Here is a 23,634-nt window from a genome sequence, read left to right as displayed (position 1 = left end):
TATTATTAATTTAATCCTAAAAGTTCATAGTGAAATTGATTGTTTGTATCAATTAAACTGAAGCTTTCTAATCGCTATAAAATTTGTTCTTTGACATCCAACTTCTATATATCTTAATTTCGCTGCAATATCGATATAAACAATTCCTGGTGAAAATTCAACCAAAATTCTCAAAAATCACGATTTTTACCCCACTGTACATATAAAAGCCACTTAAATTCATCTCAACGTTGGAAGGTAACATTTTTTCTTGAAATAAATCATATTTAAAAAATTAAAAAAATATTTTTTTTTTCAAATTGTATATAATCGAGTCCGACCTTTACACTATCAGCATTTATCGCTATTTATTTATCCTCGGCAATTTTTTTTAATAACTCGTTTGTTTTACAGGTTCAGTCATAGAGATTTAAATGAGCCGATCTGTTAACTAGTAGTTTATAACGATTTTAAACACTTCTAGTGTGAATGGGATACGAAACCGAACATTCGTGGTCGACTCAAGTTCCTCGGCACAAATTTTAATAAAAATCAATTTCGGTGTTCATTGTGAAAATGATAACACGAAAAATGAGGAAAATAACTAAATTAGTCCAAAAAATTATATCCCAAGAATACTGAACCACCGGCATAAGCCAAGGCAAAGTACACCGCCTTTTACCCTTACTATTTCCTTCACACTTGGCACACATTCGGAGTTTCCGCTTGGCGTCCAGATAAATTGACCGATAAGAGAGAAATCCAGTGCACTGACCGGAACATGTGTGTGTTATTTTACATGTAGGAGAAATATTCCTTCACCTTCCTTCTTCACACTTACGTCCCATTGGGGGCGGCCTGACGGACACAATCTGCATGTTTCAGCAGCAAATTGCCCCCTCCCTGTGTGAGTTGAAATGTGCGGTCGTGGCATTTGTCGATCGTTTTCGTGACCTGAAACAACTCGAAAGCCGACAACGCGAAAATTGCTGCCATGCTTGAACTCACCAACCTTTTCTCGTCGGTGGAATCGTTTATCTCGCGCACCAACAGCTGAGTGACTGGCTGACAGTTGTGGCTGACATGTGGGGGAATTGAGAACGAGGGGTTGCGTATTTTTGTTCGACTTCGAGCGAAAAGGAACACAGCTGGAACACGCATGGCTCATGTGCGTGCGACGGAGGACAAGGATGCGTGCCACGAAACTCACGGTGTGAGAATTGAACGGCGAGATCAATAATCGGCACGAATTTTACCTCGTGATCGCCAAATTACCAATATGTGAGCTGAAGGTCCATCATTCACCTCAAACAAGCTGTTTAAAAAACCATTTATTACCCAAATAATGGTCCCAATAACTGTTGGCCCAAAAAGTGAGCCGGATGCTAATGACTTGTTATTCGCTGTTGCGACTAATAGCTTGTGTGTATAACTTTTGGAACAATGTTATCGATTACCGCTTCACCTTTCATGAGCTTTCATAGCTTTTCCAGCGAAGAAGGCACTCCGATAGCATAGTTTGTATGTTTGTGTGTGTATGTCGGGGTGGGCTAGTAAAATCAATTTTTATTAGAGTTTTAACGTAACGTGTTTGCTTCTGCTTCTTTCAGATCGTGCAGGAAATGGCTTCGAGAATAGGTAAGTCGAATTAGCGTTTATTTCGATCGAACCCACCCCCGGCGGAACCAGGATTGTGGTTGTTGTTGTGTTTCTTTATTATTATTATTTTCTGTTCCTTCCTTCCAGCAGCAGAATTTCAGGTAAGTGAGACGATATTATGATAATCGAACCGACTGATAGAGGTGAACCGATGGGAAAAATAAACCGCGCGGTGACGAACGATAATAACGCTAGATAAATACATTTTTTTTGTGTTTTGGGCACGGGGGTTGACTGATTCGATGGCAAACATATTGGTGAACATATCATCGGTGACAGTGAATTAAAGCGAAACGATAATAATACCGGCAGCGAGCAAACGATGGGCGATAACAGTTGCTGTGTTTATCGCTAATCATGTTCGATTGGAAACCGGGAGTGGAAACGATATCCGTGTCCTTTCGCTGCATACCGGTTCCTTCTTTTTCTATTATAATGAATCGTGTTTAAAATTCGTATCGAGGTTGATTATGACTGGAAACAAAACAAAACAAATCGTTAGTTGCTGTAATTAAAAGCATTGTCAAGAGTTCAAGCCGTTGGACGAACAAAAAAAAACAAAAATTGTGAAACATTTCCCACCCTCTCATGAAGCAGCCAGGGCACTATTTCGGACTGTCATGCTCGAAAATCCTTTTCACTCTTGTCGTTAATTTATGTCTTTGGTGCGATTGTTTACGATATTGGGAATAGAATACACAACCGTGCCCATTATTACCTGGGATCGACGACTGCTAGGAAATCTAATGCTATGTTCTCGATCAGTATGGATTCGACAACTGTTGTTGTACGTATCAGTGTTATAATTGGGGCGAAATGATTTGATTTGTTTTTTTTTAAACCACTCTTCAATGTACAATACGTATAAAAGTTCTTCCACTTCTAACCAATTCGCACATTTCCTTGGAATAATTCACCAAATAACAAACATTCTGTTCACCTTCTACAGGGATATTGATTTTGTTGAAGGTTCGTTTTTCAAACTTTTTTTTCTAATACTAGCTGACCCGGCAAACTTCGTCTCGCCAAAATTTTGTTCTCGTTATCAATACCTTCAAACATTCATGTTTTCTTACTAAGCGCAATTTCATGAGTCCAATCGCAGAACTGTTCATTGATTGATCTTCTAATCGACCCCGTTGAATTTACCTTTTACTAAAAAATTCCTAGTACTTCTACCAAAACTCATCATTATAATATCAGATTATTTTCAGACATAACCCCTTCCCTCTTCTCCCCTTAGAGAGGGGGGAGGAGTGTCTACTCACCATAGAAACGTTTCGTGCCCCCTTAAATCTTCAAATTCTAAATTTGGCTCCATTTGCTTGATTAGTTTTCGAGTTATGCAAAAATTTGTTTTTCATTTGTATGACAGCCCACCCTAAGGCCGTCTACACATTAGGCAACAGCAACCCGATCTATGTTGGCGATGTCAATCGCATCGCCAGCTCAGCTCTGCACATTGAGACAACTCGAACGCGATGAATTCGTTAAGTTTTTATCCGTCATCATAAACTGCCTAATCGCTGGCAGAGATGCCATTTATTTAACTGCCAAATAAATCATACGGAGAGCAAATTATGAAAAATTGGTTTGAAAAAAACTACTTTACTTGGGATTTTTCTTGACACCAGGCAAAGAAAAAATAAATAAAAACTTAATTTCACAAATCATCGAATCAAATTGAATGCATACGCGGCTTCTTAAAACTGCAATAGAATCAAAAGGGCACATTTGAAATACAATTTACACTATAGCAGAAAAAAAATCTGCTTATCTGGCATTCCTGGATGTACTTTTTTCGAAGGTGTTTCATCTCATATATCAAACAATAATACCATTTTTATTTAAAAAATGTACCGTTGTGTTAATATTCCTTCGTGTGTACAATAGATTTCAGAATTTCTTTTGGGTTCTGCTTTTTTTCTAAATTCTAAATATTTCTAAAAAATGGATGTATATATTTATTTTTCGTTGGAGTAATACCACAAACCAGCAAACAATGTTTACAAACATAAAAAAATCATTGAAATAAGAATACAGCCGAAAAGAATTATATAAATAAAACAGAAAAATTTTCAACAATTCTTCTAAAGAATGATTTATGTATACACTAACGCTAAATATGAAAAATTCTCCCAGGGGTCACATATTCGCAGACCGCACCTTCGCACATGGTACAATCGAGAATCAGGGATGATAACGGTTTCCCGGGAAATCTGACCAGAATTATCCAATCTTAGGCTATCTGTTGGTATTTGTTGAATCATTATTATAACCGATGGCATCAAGCTAAAGGTGACATATTTACCTAACATACTTATTTCGGCTCGCTGATAACAACAGACAGCAACAATTGCTGTTAACTTGGAAAAAACACATCCAGCGGATTCTGTGCTTCTTGCTCAATCTCCAATATTATACGCATCCTTGACCAATTCAGCACTCTTCCCGGACGGTATATCAAGCGAACCTGCATATTGATGGCATTTCCTAACGTCAAACGAATATATATTATATATAAACTAAACCAAAGTAGCAAAATACTTACATCTCGTTCGTTCATAGAAACAGATGCGCCAATATTGTAAACACTGTTTTGCATAACCACTGACAGATATTGAAATTCAATGAACGCAGAAATTGAAATGTCAACAGCAATTGAACGAAAAGGTTGCCGACACAAATCGCGCGCGACTCGACATGCTGAGTTGAATCTAAAAAGTTGGTCCGACCAAAGTTGCCAGTTGCCTAGTGTGTATGCTCCCATTTGATTACACATGTTCTCAACTTTTTTGACAGATTCGTTAAGTTGCTTTCCAACTTAGGTTGCCTAGTGTGTAGATGGCCTAAGAGCGAGGGGGAGAAATGTCTTAAACCTCCACATGCCAAATTTGGTTTCGTTTGCTTGATTAGTTTTCGAGTTATCCGGAAATTTGGGTTCCATTTTGGAAGACCCCCTCAGAGAGGGGGGAGGAGTGTTGAACCACCTTAGATATGTTTCTTCCCAATAAAACCTCCACATGCCAAATTTAGTTCCGTTTGCTTGATCAGTTCATGAATTATGCGGAAATGTATACTTCATTTGTATGGCAGCCCGCCTCCCCCCTCAGAGAGACGGGAGGAGTGTCTATTCGCCATAGTAACGTTTTGTGTCCCCTAAAACCTTCGCATGCCAAATTTGGTTTCGTTTGTTTGATTAATCTCGAGTAATGCAGAAATTTGTGTTTCAATTTGTGTTTCATTTGTATGGCAGCCTCTCCTTAGAGAGGAGGGAGGGGTCTCAAACTATCATGAAAATCTTCCCCGGCCCCAAAAACCCCTACATACCAATTTTCATGTCGATCGGTTCAGTAGTTTCCGAGTCCATAAGAATCAGACAGACAGACAGAAACCCATTTTTATATACAGTAAACATTCGCTAACTGGGCGAAAAGGGAAGACCAGTTATCGGCATTCGCGCTTTAACTGGTCCGGCATGTAAAACGTCAAATAAAATCGAGGGAAATTTCAATGAATTGTTTGATTGTTTGATTGTTTGATGAATTGTTTGAATTGTTTATCATGAAATTGGATAAACAAAAGGTTTCCAATGGATGCTTCGCATTGATTGCGACAACAGGTATGAAATATAATTTGAAGAAAATAATTTTTCTGTAATTTAATCAATGTTTTTGTCATGCGAAAATAATATCAATTTTCATAACATTTCAAATTACATTCGGATAGCAAATCTTCCATTTAATTTGGCGTCGATTGTTTACTAAACTCTGCTTATTAACTGTTCCAAGGACCAGTTAAAGTTCACCCAGTTAAAAAGCAGACCAGTCAAACCAGGACCGGTTACTGTATATAGATAGGCTCTTTTAATATGTTTGTCGTGTTGTACCTGTTCATGAAATTTTATGAATTTGCTTATAATTTACAACAACTTTTCCAAATACATCATTATGGTGAAACTATATGTTACGAGGAGGAGGAATGTTGAGTTTTTGGTGCAAATATACATATATTTCCATGTCATACTGATATAGTGGTTTCCAGACTTTCGTGTGAAAGCAGTAATTTTGTTCTTTATCGCAAAATATTAGATCCGTAGTTTTTTTTATTTTTTCGTTAGGATGTCCATTTTCATTTTAGGGTGGTCCGAAAAATCAGCTTTTTCCCCTTTTTTTCAGAAATGACTTTGCATACCTTTTGAACTGTTGGTCTGATTCAAATGATAGACATATCAAATTAAAGCCAATTAACTAGTCTTTCTTGTAAAAATATAACACTTGCAAAAAATCAGATTTTGTTTCGTAATTTCGTAATTTTCGTAAGATTTTTTGAATGATTGTATTTTTTTTTACTGTTTACACAAAGGGCGCTATTGTTTTATGTATTTTTTTTTCTTCAAAGCTGAGGTTTTTTTAATAACATATCTAAACTCGCGTTTTCTTTTTTGTGTTATGACTTTTCAAAGTTAACCGACGAAAAAAAAAACAAAAATTCTTAATTTTTTAATTACCGTACTGATTCAAATAATGTTACAAAAAAACTTAAAAAATGGTTTCTAGTCGCATAGATGTAGTCTTGTCGCATAGGAATATTTAACAAAGACTGAAAACATGTTAACATTAAAAAATAATAATTAAAAAAGTAATACTGTAATTCTCCGGTGTTTCGCTTCGGAATGCTGTTTGAGGATATGTCCTCTTACCAATTCAACATAAACATATCCGCCAGCTAGCATGAATTGGTTTCAGAATTTTGCGTCATTTTTTCGCAAAAGATGTGACACATTTTCAATCTACTTCACTCACAACGTCAACTACGATAATGTGAGATCAATTCAAAAAAAAATATTCTAGTCAACAAAAAAATCGAAGCAATTTATTTTTCGCCTTCCTGATCAACCCACAAGTCACATATGTGGGAGCAAACACTTTCCCACGGGCTCGGAAACTACCTGCGTAACAACGGTGACATATTCAGTCGCAGTCGTAAGCCCAAACAAAAGATTCCGGCAATGTGTCGCAAAACAGGAGAAACGACCCAAAATCGATCCCTTGCTGATTTTGCCAGGGTCCGAAAAATTAGCGAACAATGGAACAGCGAAACGGAAATGGATTGCAACACCCAATCATAACATCAACAATAGCAGGGTGCTTCAGGTGTGTTGGCGTTGGTGTTTTTCTAGGTGCTAAAAATAATGATCGAATGAATTGTAAGGAATTGTCAGTGCGGAGAGATGAAAGGGAGGGATACATTGTTTGGTTTTATGAAAACTTCCATCCGTAAAACAGTGTGTGACAAAAGCGGGTTGAGATCGTCTTCGACTTTCCGAAAAAAACCTATATACGGTGTTTGTATTAAAAGGCGAGGGAAAACAGTGCATCGGTGCATTAGTGGTCACTGCGCTTTAATTTTCGCCACCGAGATAATGTGTATTTCTGTTATTTATTGCAAGTGAAGTCATTCGGTTTTTCCCCTCCGCTCATATCGGCAGATTAACTTCAATCAGTGCCTTCCCAATTCACGCGAACGCTCCAGATTGAGCCGAGGAGAATCGGTGGAACATTGGATGCGATAAAAACATATACCTACATCTTTTGATCTGATGGGAACAGAAGTCCTCGGCTGAAAGCGCAAATCTGATGTGTTTTTTAATCAACAGTTTAAAACGATTTCGCTTCCACCGCTCTTCGCCGCGGAAAGTTCTTCTGTAAACGGGATGTGTGGCTGCGATTCTACGGACAAACTTCTCCTCTGATGGGATAAGCGGAAGAGTCAACAAAAAGCGAAAGCACCATTGACAGGGTTGCCAGGATGCGATCCACTAAGTTCATTCCAAGACGAGATAAAATTTATATGAAGGAGCGACCCAATCCAATAAATCTCTGGAAATAATTTTAGCCCTTAAACACAACATGTTTCGACATTCGAAGTGAACAAATCATGCCGGGGAACAATGACTGTCGAGGCAATAAAAACAATTACTCGATGTGAGCAAAAACAATCAACCCGGCTAATAATAACAATCCGGACTTCAAAGGACCATGCAAGAGATGAAAATAAATATGTTTCGATCGGACAGCTGAATGCATTTTCACATGTTATAAACAGTATTATGCGCTTTGGCTTCGTCTTCTTTTCCGTTCGATTGATGAACTGGAGCAGAAACAAAAACTGAATTAATTCACTCTGAAGTGGATTGGGATGAGGTTCTCTGCCAGCGAAACATGTATAATTCCACTTTGAAGAGGGACGATTGTAAGACTGTTCCTGATGGTGAGCCCTCCTTGGGGGCAGAAAAAGAATCTATCTCACGTGTATGCAGAGGCAAATGACATCGCAATAATTTCATTCGTGCCAAAAGGTATTGCCACAGCTTTCGGGCCAGCCAGAAGAATCGTTGCATGTATGCAATCGCGAAGTGCTGTTTGAGGCCCCTCCGAAACGTTGATTATGTTGCACGAATTTATCTCACCGGCTGACAGAACACGGCCCGGGTAGACTGGAGAGAATCTGGGAATGAAAGATCGGACAGAACACATCATTTCATGATCCGATGATCGTCCAGATGGTATCTTCCGAGCGGATAATTGGGACCACAGCGAATTCGAATGGAGGCAAAAAGCAGAGCTGGCAATTGTAGCAGTGCTGTCAGGTTGGCGGCGTATTGCTGTGATAAGTGAACTAAGAAACCCCTAAAAAAGCTCTATCGTTATAAATAACAATTCACCGAGAATTCATCCGCTCTCGTACCCATTATGATATTTGTCGCAGGACTTGGTCTAACCGGAAGATATGGAGAGTAAATATAGAAGTCTAATTCCTGAGCATGTAAGAAATAATGCAACATCTCGAACCCTTGAAACTCGACCATTTCTTGATAGATCGCGAAGATATTTGCATCAATTGATATGAAATATTTCTACGCATCCATCCTAAAAAAAGAAAATTAAATATTTTCTAAACAAACTTTTGAATAATTGTGAAGTTTCGCCGTCTAATAGGAGCAAGTAAAGCAGCACAATATAAATACACCCATACCATCGCAAAAACAACCGTAGCTACCGTCAGGCATCAATTTATCTAAGGAGCAATTCCATGCAAAAACAGCAAATTTTGACGCGATCCTCTTAGATTTTGTTTAAATTTGGTACAAATGATGGAAGCTACCCAAAATCACAATTTTCATTATCAAATGATCAATTTTGATTACAACACATTTTTTAAAAGGGCGTTTTCGAAAGCATTTATCGTTCTTTCAAAAAATCGTAACTCAAAATCCATATTTCTAATTAAAATATGATGTTTGACAAAGCTGTTGGAAAATGAATGAACCATTTAGCAAATCAAAACCGTGGTACTTTCACCAAAATGGAGATATGATTTTTTACATTTTTTTCAAATTTCAATGGCTTGTGGAATCGTAACCATTTAAGAAAAGTAACATAAAAAATGGAATTCACATGCGATTGTACATGAAAAACTATACATACCGTTTTATCCTAGGACTAACCGTTCTCGAGATATAAACAAAATAATGTTAGTGAAATTTCTATACGAAGTCGGAACCTTAGGCAGAGGTGACATTGGCTCGGAGTACACACGAAAATGTCATTGTACGATAACTGACGAAGAGAAACAAAGAATTTTGTTCGATTCGGGACTTCGAAGCTGAGTTTGACAGCCAGTTTATATGAAGCAAAGATAAACAAAACACAAAGCAAAAAATGGTGGATTTTACCGAGCAAATTTACACGAGTAACAAACTTATGTTTCATAATGGTATGTATCAAACGAAAGGATAATTTTGTGCAAACCTAATCAGGTTAAAATAGATGAATTGGTAACGGTAGAAACATCTTTTTTTTTGCTTCATAAAATAGCGCTATCTCCGCGGCAGTGAAAATAAACAAATTTTCAGGAACAAAATTATGAATGAAAATCAAATTCTCTACATCAAACGAGTATTCTATGTGAAAGATTCACGTGTTTTCTATAAATAGTGCAACGAAGGAGTCTAGCGAGTCTAGAATAAATGCGGAAAATGTCGACTATTTCTTGACGCAGGAATCTATTAAACGGAAACTTTCCTCGGACTCTCTATACTCCCTTATATCATATGAAGACAATGACGCAGCAGAATTGAAAACACATTTAGAGATCGTTCTTGATATGGATGTCGATTTGTGTTATAAATATTACACCGGACCTCTAGAGGAATGTTTGTGTACGTTCTTAAGCTTAAGAGCATGGACGAGAATGTGAAGTTAGGGCACTAAGTGCTTATGAAAACATGGTTGGGAAAACTGTCACTCGATGTGGACTGGTTGTACCTCCACAAGTACCTTGGATCGGATGCTTTCCAGACGCAATTATTATACAGGAACGCAAAATAATTGAAATTAAGTGCTCTCTTGCTGGGAAGAATGCATGCTAAAATAACAGAAAAGATCACCAGTATTTTGCTCAAGTGAGGTCAAGTATGTTTATACTTCAATACAGCGGCAGATCTGGTGATTTATTCTGAAATCGAAGATGAAACTTATATAATAACTATTGATTATGATAAGGATTATGTACTAGATATGTTAAACAATCTTAAAGATGTTTATTCCAACGTTTATTTTCAACTGCTATTGAAACGATCAGAGTTGCATCCATTTTGCTAAACTGTTTCTGAGGAGCATTCAAGAACGGTGGTCTAACCAACTTGATGTTTTTTTTTCCTTGCATTCGTCCCCAATTATGGAACTTTTATCTGTCATAACTGCTTGACCAGGCTCGAATTTATCCAGAATCTTCTCTTCTACGACAATTTGTTTGTCAGAAGTTTTCCTTCTATATCCGGCACTAATGAAAGAAATGCTTCCTCCGGGTGTTACAGCAACCAAATACTTTGCAGTTTCACGAGTTTTGTAGCTAGAGTACGAGTTGATTCTACAATGAAGGCATTTAGGTTTCATGATTGGGATTTCGGTGCAATCCAATGTAACCGGAATATCACAGATATACACCGAAAGGATAGATTAGTTTTCAGTTTGATGAAAACTATCAATACTTCCTCTTTCAATTTCACTGACGATTGATGCCTGCTACGATATTGCTTCAAGAGAGTCACTGCTTTCACAATGGACTCCAGCATTGCCCTTGTTTTCAAGCCTGTCCATGCCAAAAGATCGTCATCATTTTCAAAGGAGATCGTAGAAGTTCGTTTTACTTTGAGATTATCCAAATCGGTCGTATCCACTTGAATCCCGGTTTCCACAATGGATTCTCAGCAAAATCGACAACTCCGCCATCATGGGGAAGGTCAGAAAGTTCCATCGTCGGTTGATGTTGACGCTTGAGCGTTAGATTCGCAGCGCGTTCATCGCGATCCTTCATCAGTTTTTTCTTGTTATCACTGATTAGAGCCTGAGATAGATTCAGATGAGGAACTGCTGTTGGCCGAAGCATCAACCGATTAGTCAAACGTTTGGTTCCTAGAAAAAAAATTGTGGCTCAACCTGTTGAACTTGTATGATAATTTACTTACTTGGTGGTATAAAGGCGCTGAAATGGAGACTGCATACTCCCATACTTCTTAATCCTAAGCCGTTGAATACGTTCCGTGTACCGGGTTCTATCCGTTTTCGATGGAAAATTATGAAAGGATATTCCTGGCTGATATCTCTGTCTACAATCAGGAACAATACAAACTGTGCGACTGTTGGGTTTAGCGTTATGCTCATATCCTGATCACTGAAGTAATCAATTTCCATATTGTCTGGGTAATTCGTGCAACTTTTCAGGTTCATTTTGCATACGTTCTGATGAAAATATACAACTCTTAGGACTCTCTTAGTAATTACCATATAAGGGTCAGAACTATGTGATCTAAGCATGCGAATGGCATTTAAAAATAATTTTCATTCAAATTTTGAAAATTTATAACTGCCTTTAAAAATGCTTATCTAAAAGAGAGTACACTTAGTTCTTGAAGTGAAAACTGCTTTACTAAGTTCCACTCTATTACTATGTATTCGTTTTCTTATAAACTACAGAAGAATACGAGAAAAAAATGGCACTCAAATTCCAGTTGAAAAACACACGGTTTGTTTACTCTTTCCTCATACATCCATAAAATCCGCTAGACGGCGACACCGTACCTTTTATGTCGCGAATAGAGGCTGCGAATTCGAACGAAGCAAGAGGGAAGCAATGTAACCACACCAATTCATTTCTATGTAGTTGTTTATATCTCACGATTGCATGCGTTTAGTCGAAATGTCTAGCAGCAGTATACATTTTCTAATATTTCACGAACATGATTTTAACTGTATCAAATTGGTTATATCTCGAAAACGGTTAGTCGTAGGATAAAACGTTTTCGTTTTTCCTGTAAAATCGCGTGTAGATTCCATTTTTTCTGTTATTTCAAAAATCAAAAAGAAAAATTCTTCATTTTGATGAGAGTACCACGGCACCACTATACGTCAGACTTTGTTAAATTGGCAGGGATTTCTAATTAAAATATACAAAAAATCTCGAAGGTGGGGTGGGGGTTATTTTGAGGTATAAAAGTTTTTAACTCTCTAAGACCCAAATTTTTTGTTTGTCTCAAAAAACCCATTCCACTTTTATCTCGAATTTCCGACTTTCAACTCCTAGCAGAAAGCTGCCAGCATAAAACCAATGTGTATGTGTGATAAATGAAAATATTCTAAAGACGTTCTAGTGGAGGTGGACATTGAAAATAATTTCTGAATAATTTGAAAAGAAAATCCGTGAAGCCCGTCTAAAGGCGGGATTGGGCTGTAGAGGGTTAATATTAAAAGGATTTTTGAGTGTGTATTTAAAATGTAAGATTTTTTAACAGTGTATTTAAAATGTTATTTTTAACAACTTTGTCAAAGATCAGGCATATGGATTTTGAGTTACGATTTTATGAAAGATAGATCAAAGATTACGAATACGCCCTTTTAAGAAATCTGTCGTTGCTCATATAAATGAGCGGAACATTTGGAACAGCTCTTCAGCTCAGTTCAATTTTGCAGGTTATCACACGATTGCACCTGAAACATAAATACCATGTATAGCGTGTATTTTCTCAATAGATAAAAAGCAAAGAATGGACAAAAAGCGAATTGAACTTAGAATTAAATACAAATTAAGACTGTTTCTTTTTTTTTATAAATTCGTTTATTTTTACAGGCTCAGTTACATAAGTTTAAAGGAGCCGAAATCTTAAATATATTTTTAAAACTATATATATGAACAATTTTCTTAAATCTATGATTAGTAATGTGGGAAACCGATTACTCGCGGTGGACTCGAGATTAGAAGGGTGACATATTTTTCTCAGGAAAAGGATGGGGTATAAGGAAATTATTACAATGTTGATAATCACACACACTCAATTCTTAAATCTATTCGTACATCTATTGTAAATTTACATTTCATTCTCCTATTTATAGCAAGCGGACCAATTACTCACAAAGGAAGAAATGGAGGGTATAAGGATATAAGGATAATCACACACGAACATCGATAGATTTAAGGAAAACATATATTTGGGACATGTAATCAAGGACCGAGCCAACACATCTCTCACTGGCACATTGGGCTGCCTTCCTCTAGCCCGAAGGGAGTTCTCTAAATTCGATCTGGCAACAAGATACACCTCACACGACCAAACAACGTGTTCGATGTCGTGGTAACCTTGGCCACAAACGCAGATATTGCTGCCGGCCAGATTGAAACGAAAGAGTAGCGCGTCTAACGAACAGTGATTGGACATGAGTCGGGAGAAGGTGCGAATAAAGAATTTTCTCAAAACGCACATGAATGACTTGTTGACCCCGCTGCTCCAAATATTCCAGCTTTCCGTGTCTACTGGCGTTTTTCCGACCTGTTGGAAACTATCGCATATGTTCCCAGTCCATAAGAAAGGAAATAGACGGGACGTCAATAATTATCGTGGCATTACTTCGCTTTGCGCTTTGGCTAAATTGTTTGAACTCGTTATTATGGAACCGCTCAACGCTCTCAGCAAGCCGTACATTAGCACTGACCAGCACGGATTCACGACGGGTCGCTCCACCACCACAAATTTACTGTGTCTCACCTCCTACATTACCAATTCTATGTTACAATACGCTCAAACGGACGCCATTTATACAAATTTGACTGCGGCCTTTGATAAATTGAACCACCGTATAGCTGTTGCCAAACTCGACAGGCTTGGGATTAACGGCAACCTTCTGCAATGGTTCCAATCATACCTCACTGGCCGCCGACTAGCCGTCGTTATTGGCGACTGTCAATCCTCTCTCCTCTCTTTGCTGCTACTTCTGGCATACCACAAGGTAGTCATCTGGGTCCGCTGATTTTTTTGATCTATTTTAACGACGTAAATTTGGTGATTGAAGGACCACGACTGTCATACGCAGATGATCTGAAAATTTACCTTCGGGTCTGCTCAATTGAAGATTGTCACTTCCTTCAGAGACAGTTGGATGCTTTCGCCGATTGGTGTATGCTCAACCGCATGGATGTAAACCCCGCTAAATGCTCCGTCATCTCGTTCTCGCGCACGAGAAAGAACATATTGTATACGTATGTCTTGCGTGACTCAGAAATCGAGCGCGTTAGTGAAGTCAAAGACCTAGGGGTAATATTGGACACGCAACTCTCGTTCAAACCGCACATCTCGTTCATTGTCAATAAAGCGACCAGAACTCTAGGATTCATCTTCAGAATTGCCAAAAATTTCACTGACATCTACTGCCTCAAATCTCTCTACTGCTCTCTATCTCGCTCTGTTTTAGAGTATGGTTCTGCAGTTTGGACTCCTCACTACAACAATGGCGTCGAAAGAGTTGAGTCTGTTCAACGAAGGTTCGTGAGATATGCACTCCGCAGATTGCCGTGGACGGACCCCTTCCGATTACCGAGTTACGAGAGTCGTTATCAGTTGATTAACCTGGAACTTTTATCGGTCCGTAGAGATACAGCCAGTGCTCTGTTCATAGCTGATGTTTTGCAAGGACGCATCGACTGTCCCGTTCTCTTGGAGAACATCAATATCAACGTCCGACCTCGAGCTCTCCGGAATAATGCGATGCTAAGATTGCCCGTACAACGTACGAACTACAGCATGTTTGGTGGATTTAGTGGTTTGCAAAGATTATTCAACAGAGTGACCATGTTGTACGACTTCCATTTATCCCGAACGCTTCTTCGCCGGAGGTTTAGCTCTTTTTTTTCTGAACTAGTTTAATTTACCATAGGTTTTTAGTTTCGATGTTAGTTTTATTATGTGACGAACTTATGTAGTGTAACATTCATGTTTAGATATAAGTAACATCATTGGGGCCTTCACAGCCTGTTGATGAATAGACAATAAACGAATAAAGTCCCGACTCAAGTCCAGACTTTTGAACCATGGTTTGAGGCTAACCTTAGGGATAATCGAGTGAAGCCACCGGCCCAATTCACCTTCGTTCCATTTGCGTTGCCAGTTAGCGATGGTATTTTTACGGACTAAAAAATTCAGACTGTTATGAATTACATATACAATAGATACTGAATGCCGAATATAAACTTAGGAGATGCTGCAATTCCACTAAAAGACGCAACCAGAGATAATTTTTCACGATGACGAAGGTACAGAGTCGACATCTAGCCTCTATCTCTATCAGATTAACAGACTTAAATTCTATTATAAAGGGCCTGGCCGGGTAAGGGGGTAAAAAGTGCCCCCAAACCAAATCACCAGCTGTGTGGCAAATATTGTATAGGATATTAAATAAGAAATTTTGGTGGTTTTTTCAACCCCTATGTGTAGTAAAAAACGTACTTTTCCGTTTATTTCATCTTCAAAAGCTTCGAGATAAAAATTTGAAAAAATAAAATACTGAATGTGCATTTTACTACGGTGTATCAAGAAAAAATATCAAAAAAAAAAGAGGAGAGGGAGGCAAGTTGGCGAGGAAGGCAAGATGACGAATCGGTAATTTGTACCGTTGTAATGAAGGTAGCGCCACCTACTGTTTACTGAAGATGCATCATAACAAGGCCAAACTGTGTACCCGGTAACGCTGCCGAAAACGTTATCACAAAAAAAGTAAAAAATAAAAATGAGAAAAATCGTGATTTTGTTATATGTTTTCCGTTTTTGCGTTTATGACAAAAGTTAAAATTTCAAAATAATTTTATACATGATAAAGGTACTCTATTGCACGTAATCTGTTTGTTTTCGGCGAGTTTCAATCATGATTTTTTTTCAGCTAAATTTTTTCTATTGAAAAAGTCGCTTGGGGGCTAGTTGGCGAACGGCAACATTATTTTAATTTTTGGTTTTTTATTGCAGATGGTTAGAACTTATAAGCGAAAAAGAGACCAATATTGGTCGGACATCAGTTTGGAGAATGTTATGAAAGCCATAGAAGAAGCTTTGTCTGTTTTGGGTGCTTCGAAACAGTTCGGCGTGTCAGAACCAACTTTGAGACGCTATCGACGAAATATCCAGACATGGAGGTTAGATTTTCAATTCAGCATTTGCGTTTCCATGTTCTTTATGCAAGAAATATTAAATCTGTATCAATTTCAGGATACGTCGTCCAATAAAGGCCGCTTTGAAGCCACATTCAGATCCAGCTTCGAAGAATTGCCTATTCGTTTGCGGTTAAAAATGGCTTAGAGCACCTTTTCAAAGGAACATCCGCTGGATGGACATGGGTTGAAATGCTTATGAAGGCTCATAAGCTATTTTTGAGAAAGCCAGAAAATACCTCAGCGGCTCGATTAATGGCGTTCAATAAAGAAAATTGTGACTTATTTTTTCGAATTTTGGGAGATATACGAGCTCAGTATCGTTTTCCTGCGTGTGACATTCACAGTGTTGATGAAAATGGCATTTCCACTGTTCCAACCAAGGATAAATAAATAATTGTTATTATACTTTGTTGATTTTTATCATATTCGCCAAATTGCCTCCAGGCATTCACCATCTTGCCTCCACGTGGAGAATTTGACGCTTTTTGCGCAAAGCTTTTGGGTGGACAAGTTTTTTTAGTTTTTTGCCCACCCAATAGATAATATGATGGAAAACACTTCAGGCTATATGAATCAGCATCAACATTAAAAAAAATAATAATTCCAAGATCCAGGGCTCGCCAAAGCTTAACGTCGCCAACTTGCCTCCCTCTCCCCCACTAAAAAAAATATTGAATTTAAAAAAAAATGGGATTTAGAGATTCAGTAGCACTCTAATTCATATTTAAATGAGTTCCTACGGCTTTTCTAGATATTTGTGATTTTTTTCAGTGTTGCGCGGTACAATTTTTTTTATGTTTCCTAAAGGTCTGGCTGGGTAAGCGAGTAAAAAGTGCCCCCAAATCAAATCACTAGCTGTATGGGAAATATTGTATAGGGTACTAAATAAAATATTTTAGGCAGTAGTGTCATATATTTGAGTCCTTATATGGTGAAAAATGCACCCTTTCGTTTTTTTTCGTAAACATAATCTCTTATATTTTATGATACGAGAAAAAAATCTCTGTACAGCGCAATGCTCTAAATATACCGACAAAATTTAGACATATAAAAACAAAATTTAAATAAATATCAGAGTTGTACTGGGCCTCTAAATTCAACATAAATTAGAAATACCCAAATGCCAAATTTTTTTTTGCGCAATCCTCTTAAAACTTAATGAAAAAATTTCGCTACATGTGGAAAAAAAACTCATACGAACGCATTTAAATAAAAATTAGAGCAAAAGTGGGTCTCGAAGAAATTTTTTTTTCAAAATTTCGAAATGACTGAAAATATATATGATTTTTTTTGTACCGCGAAAAATACTCCGAAAACTCTGAAAAAGATCACATATACCTAAAACAGACCTAGGAAAAACTTTGACTAAAAAATAGAGTAGTACTGAAAAAAAAAGATTGATTTAATTTAAAAAAAAAAAGATTGATTTAATTTAAAAAAAAAAAGATTGATTTAATTTTAAATTAAAATTAAAATTAATTTTATTTTTTAGTTTTCTTTGTTTTGATTAATTAATTGTTTGAAAATATTGGTCGATACTTCTTAGTAAGATGTACTTTCAGTATTTTTTAAATATTTTTGTCTCAAAGCTATTGAGAATGGCGCGGAAAAAACGAAAAGATGCATTTTTCACCATAGATCCTATGGTGTACCATATAAGGTCTCAAATATATGGTACTTCTGCCAAGATTTTCGAAGCTATTGAGAATGGCGTGAAATAAATGAAAAAGTACTTTTTTCACTATATATCCTATGTTAAACCACACAGGGGTTCAAAAAAACCGCCAAAATTTTTTATGTAATATTCTACACGATATTTACCATACAGCTGATGATTTGGTTTGGGGGCATTTTCCACTCCCTAACCCGGCCAGGCCCTTTGTTAAAATTTGATTGAAATTATTACATGTTATTTTTTGAGCCATTGTTTCATAATTTGGCCTATACAGTAGTAGTTTCGTTCTTCATCGCAATAATAGACACGTTTTTTTTTATTTTTTTAGGGTCCCCATTTTCATTTTAGGGTGGTCATAACTTTTGAACTACTAAATCGATTCAGATGTAATATTCACTTCACACGATTCACTTGTAATATTTTCCGAAACAAGTTAAACAAAATTAGAATTTTGTATTTGTAGTTATTGATTGTTTTTGTATTTTACTGTTTACATGACTTTGGACTACAGGGCGCTATAGTTTTTTTATATTGTTTATTGGTATTTGAGGTTTTTTACATAACATATTCATAATTCGGAGAGGCGTTTTTTTCGTTTTTGAGTTATGATTTTTCAAAGTTAACCGATGGTTCGAAAAAAAAACAATTTTTCCTCCATTTTTCCACCACAAAAATTCATAACTTTTGAACTAGGGGAAGTGGGGGCATAATGGTCACCCTAAGGAATATGCCCATTTCCAGCGCCCACATACCGATTCAATTCCCGTTTCTTGAAGAATGTTATAGTTCAACTCATTGTTTTTCAAGATTGCAAACGGCTTTTACCATAAAAATTCAAAATAGTACACATCATCAGAAAAAAAAGGTGAAAAATCGAACTTTTTTTTTATTGGAGGCAAAGTGGTCACCCGCACATATCAAGCTAAATGGGATAGATTTATGCGTTTTTTCGTCTAAATTTGTTCAAATCATATTTGATATAGTAGGTACATGTATGAAATAAGCTTGGCCTATTCACCTAAAGTCTCAATTTAAATTTTTTCTTGCATACAAAAACGTAGTAAGAAATACATCGGCATCTATAGTCAATAGTTATACTAATAAACAAGCAAGTGACCCCCATGACCAATTTGCCCTCACTACCCCTACTGAACCGATTCAGATGATCGACATATCTAATTGAAACTTAGGTGTTAGGTGTGTTTTAGAAAATTATTATATTACATTTGCGAAAAATTTGGATTTTCGTTCTTGTAATTATTGATTGTGTAAGTTTTCCATAGTTTTCTCGGTTAAAGATTAAATGAGGTTCTCTTCTGCTCCCTATTATCTTGAAACCAATTTTTTTTCGAAATAAGAAAAAATTCATATACATTAGGTAGGGGAAAAAGTTTTTCAATAATTTTAAGTGAAATTCAAAACTATTTTTAATATGCTTCGGATTGTCCGAGTGGTTCATCTCTTTGATAAAGAAAGAAAAAAAAGTTTTTTTTTCACTTTTTTCCTAAAATGACTTTTTTCAAAAATTCATAACTTTTGAACTATTTGACCGATTATGATGATCGACATACCAAATTGAAGACACTAACCTCTTCTAGAAAATACTTCTAGTAAGTACAAAAAAAAATAAAAATAAATCAATCGCGAAAAATTCAAATTTTGTTTCCGTTGTTATTGATTGTATTTGTTTTTTATGGTTTCAATGCTTACGGGACAAAGGGCGCTATGGTTTTTTATATTCTTTTCTAGAAACCTGAGGATTTTTTACAAAAAATATCTCATAATCAGAGATATGTTCTATTTCGTGTTGCAGTTGTGGTTTTTCAAAGTTAACCGATAGTTCGAAATATCGATTTTTTCCTCTTTTCCCATTCTCGAAAACTCATAACTTTCGAACTACTAAAATGGTCGATATATCAAATTAAAGCCAATTAGCTAAACTAGTATTACACTTGAGAAGATCGGTTTGGCATGGAATGACTGTATAGTCAACTATTAATTTGAATTTTCGAGCAAGCTTCTTAACAGTGTTTTTTTTTTCATTTTTCCAGGTAAGTCATTGACATTCAACGAACTTTGTGGAACATTTTATTCAGACAGTTTTTTATATTTCTTATATTATTATTATTTTTGGAATCTTTTTGTTTCGAGTGGCATATCAAACCCATGGAACATCACTTTTGAACTGAATTTAACGCATTTTTTAAAACGAAAAAACAAACCGAATCAAAATTAGACTCTTAATTCTGCAAAAAAATTACTATAATGATATTTTGTATTATTCCACCCTGTCTAGCCTATCAAAATGAAATTGCATATCTATGACGAGAGAACTATTCATCTAAAAATAGATACATTGTGACACGGTCAGTTAACGCTCGTAACCAAATAGATCGCCCCGAAGAGGTGTGAATGAAAAATGACTTCCAACGACAACTCACGTAGTGAGCAAAACTCCCACTGCTCCCACACCATTATGTAAAAATCTCCTTCTAATCTTCCTCGCGGTTGCTGCGCGCTGTGTTGATCCGTGACTGATACCGAACGAAGGCCGATCCGCGTGCGCGTCCTTCTAATCGGCCGTAATAAATTAGCATCTGTGTAAGCCGTCATGAAAGGTATCCAGCTTCTGTCTGAGCGCGCGCGTTGCAATCAATTCCACTTTTCGATCTTATCTGACCGTGTTTATCATCTCTAGCTGCGCCTCTCGGTCTCTGAGTGAGCTTGGAGCGTCATGTTAAGGTCTCCCCGTGCGCCGCGCGTTGACTTCCTCCCCCTTCCCACACCACGGAGAACTTTTGTCGATGGAGTGTTCATCTTGGAGGTTCCACTCGTCACTCGAAACGGAAAACAAGAAGAATTAACAGAGAAAAGCAGTGTCGCGGTTGCGGCTTTTTAGCATACATGATTTAAAGCGTCGTCAAATCTCGCGGGATCGAATGGGGAGGAGTGCCGAAAAAGAAACGGATAATCTGGTTTACGGTTGCCGTGTTGCCTCCGCTTCTGTCCATTGATAACTTCTGGAGCTGCCGGTTTGAACACTTTTGGAAAGAGTAACCAAAAAACCACAAACAATGACAAGAATCGGTTTCCCGTGTATATTTGGGGCCATCCCAGGACTAAGACTGAAGCGTGTGTTTAGTGGGGACGAAGGCTGGGTGGGAAAAGGTGTGTGATGTGTTGCTGTTATCCATCATATTGCCGCGGCAGCAGATTTATGTGAATGCTGCCCGTTGGTACGTGTTCGAAAGAAGTGGTTTTTCATATTCTTCGCTCGAATACATTGTGTACCGGCGGGGAGCTGAAGGCGCGAGATAAGATACTCATTTGTTAATGATTTTCGATTGTCTCGATTGCCATCTCAATATATCATTTTTTGTGTGTTGTTTTCAGAAATGGCTCGTATAGCATGAATGTGCGCTGCTCTTGGGGATCTAACCCGATTCAACCCACACGGGTTTTGATCCACATGAAACAACGCAAGCGCAAAGCCTCCAGCTACCCATTCCCAGCTGCTTATACTTCGCATAGTGTCTCGCGTTTATGTAAATTAGACTTTTTTCTTATCTGGCTACCGTTCGAAGGAATAGTAAAACTATTAAAAAGTGTGGGTGTGGGAAACAAACTTGCGTGGTAAAAATGCTTGACGAATTGTAAACCCCAATTCGAAACATGAAAGAAGCGAATGTTAAATGAATCAGATGATCGTGCATATTGAGTGCAATAGGCATTGGATGTTGTCCTGGTCAGAGAAAATCACTCAAAACACACATAAATACTGTACGAAAAAAAGAACTATTTGGTCCGGTCTCGGTGTAAGATACGAAACTGTTTTATTGGCTATCTTCGATACAATAACTTGTATAGGAGTAAATGCTTTTGAATAACTGTTTAATTGCAACTGAGAGTGATCTGGCTTCTGTGTATTGTATATACAGGGTTTTCCATTTCGGGCTTCCGAAAGTATACAGCCCTGCGCTGACAACCGTTTGACATAGCTGTCAACCAAAGCCTCATATCGTTAGTTGATTGTCTGCCATTTTACTAATGGATCGTTTTAGCATCGCACAACGTGTTAATTTTGTTAAATTATACTATAAAAATGATGAAAAACCGGCAAATGTTTTTCGAACATTACGGACGGATTTTGGTCGTCATGGACGGCCTACAGAGCACACAATCGCTAATGTAGTGCGTAAATTCGAACAAACTGGATCCGTAGCGGATATTGTGAAACCTGTGCATCATCGTAATGTGCGTTCGGCCGAAAATATTGCTGCTGTTGCTGCCAGTGTGGAGGATGACCCGAATGTTTCGATTCCACGGCGTGCTCAGCAATTGGGCTTGTCAAACACATCATTGTGGCGAATTTTGCATTTGGATTTGCAACTACATCCATATAAAGTCCAACTGGTACAAAAATTAGAGCGTGGTGACCATGGAATGTGTCGATTGGGTGAACGAACAACAGCAGCAAAATGCTGAATTTTCGCATCAAATTTTCTTCAACGATGTGGCACATTTCGAGCTCGGTGGCTATGTGAACACCCAAAATTTCCGTATATGGGGCTCAGAAAATCCACACGTGATTGTTGAGAGGCCATTGCATCCGCCAAAAGTCACTGTTTGGTGCGCATTATGGTCTGGTGGAGTCATCGGGCCGTATTTCTTTGAAAATGAGGACGGCGAGACGGTAACTGTGAATGGTGAGCGCTATGGCCGCATGTTAACCGATTTTTTGTTGCCACAAATTGAAGATATGTATACGGATGTCATGTGGTTTCAGCAGGACGGCGCCACGTGCCACACAACACGACCGAACATGGCCATATTGCGAACGAAATTTGAGGGACGCATAATTTCGCGTTTTGGTGATGCCAATTGGCCGTCCAGATCATGCGATTTGAACCCGCTAGACTTTTTTTTGTGGGGTTATGCGAAAGACCGTGTCTATGCCAACTCTCCGCAAACTCTTGAACATTTGAAAGACAACATTTGTGAAGTTATGACTGAGATACCGCCCCTTCTTCTTCTTCTTCAATGGCACTAACGTTCCTAGAGGAACTTCGCCGTCTCAACGTAGTAGTACTTGCGTCATTTTTATTAGTACTTAGTTGAGATTTATATGCCAAATAACACGCCTTGAATGCATTTTGAGTGGCAAGCTCTAGAATACGCGTGATCACAGTGCAAGTCGGAGGAAATTTCTTTGACGAAAAATTCCCCGACCAGAACGGGAATCGAACCCGAACACCCGGCATGTTAGTTATGACGCTAACCACTCGGCCAAGGGAGCACGAGATACCGCCCCATATGTGCCGAAAAGTCATCGAAAATTACCTGTTCCGGATCAAGGTGTGCGAGGAAGCCCTAGGTGGACATTTGAATGATGTTGTATTTCACACATAATGGCATAAACCAAACTTTAATTTGAAATAAAAGTTTCATCAAAATTCGAATTCTAAATGTGTTTTATTTCAATTTACTTTCGGAATTTAAAGTTGGAAAACCCTGTATAGGGTGTCCACGATCTAACACTATCTACTGAACAAAAGGCTATCTACGGTCATTCGTATGATAAGAGAGGCAAGATGAATATGCTACGGTAAAACGCTAGCTATTCTAGTACCACAATAGAGTGGGTCATCTTCATTTGGGACATGATCCAATCTTTAATAAATATTTTGACGTAGAAATTATCAGCAGCTCATAAGCCACGGTGGAGTGTAGATTGAACTGAAAAAACAGTTCAAGATGATTTTTTTTCGAATCCTAGCTATGTGGAA

General features: G+C 37.6%; 1 long non-coding RNA gene across 1 annotated transcript; it reads right to left on the bottom strand.

Moving 5' to 3' along the window:
• Positions 1 to 3,720: 3,720 nt before the first annotated feature.
• On the bottom strand, positions 3,721 to 14,333 carry LOC129764497 (uncharacterized). The gene is made up of 3 exons (XR_008741163.1): positions 14,324 to 14,333; positions 3,950 to 4,131; positions 3,721 to 3,886 (listed from the first exon to the last, which is right to left on the bottom strand). It is a non-coding gene; the product is annotated as an uncharacterized LOC129764497 (long non-coding RNA).
• Between the last annotated feature and the right edge of the window lie 9,301 nt (positions 14,334 to 23,634).

This window comes from Toxorhynchites rutilus, chromosome 2, assembly GCF_029784135.1.
Source record: "Toxorhynchites rutilus septentrionalis strain SRP chromosome 2, ASM2978413v1, whole genome shotgun sequence".
Taxonomy (NCBI): domain Eukaryota; kingdom Metazoa; phylum Arthropoda; class Insecta; order Diptera; family Culicidae; genus Toxorhynchites; species Toxorhynchites rutilus.
The sequence above is the reverse complement of the archived record's forward strand: the minus strand, read 5'-3'. Positions and strand labels throughout refer to the sequence as shown.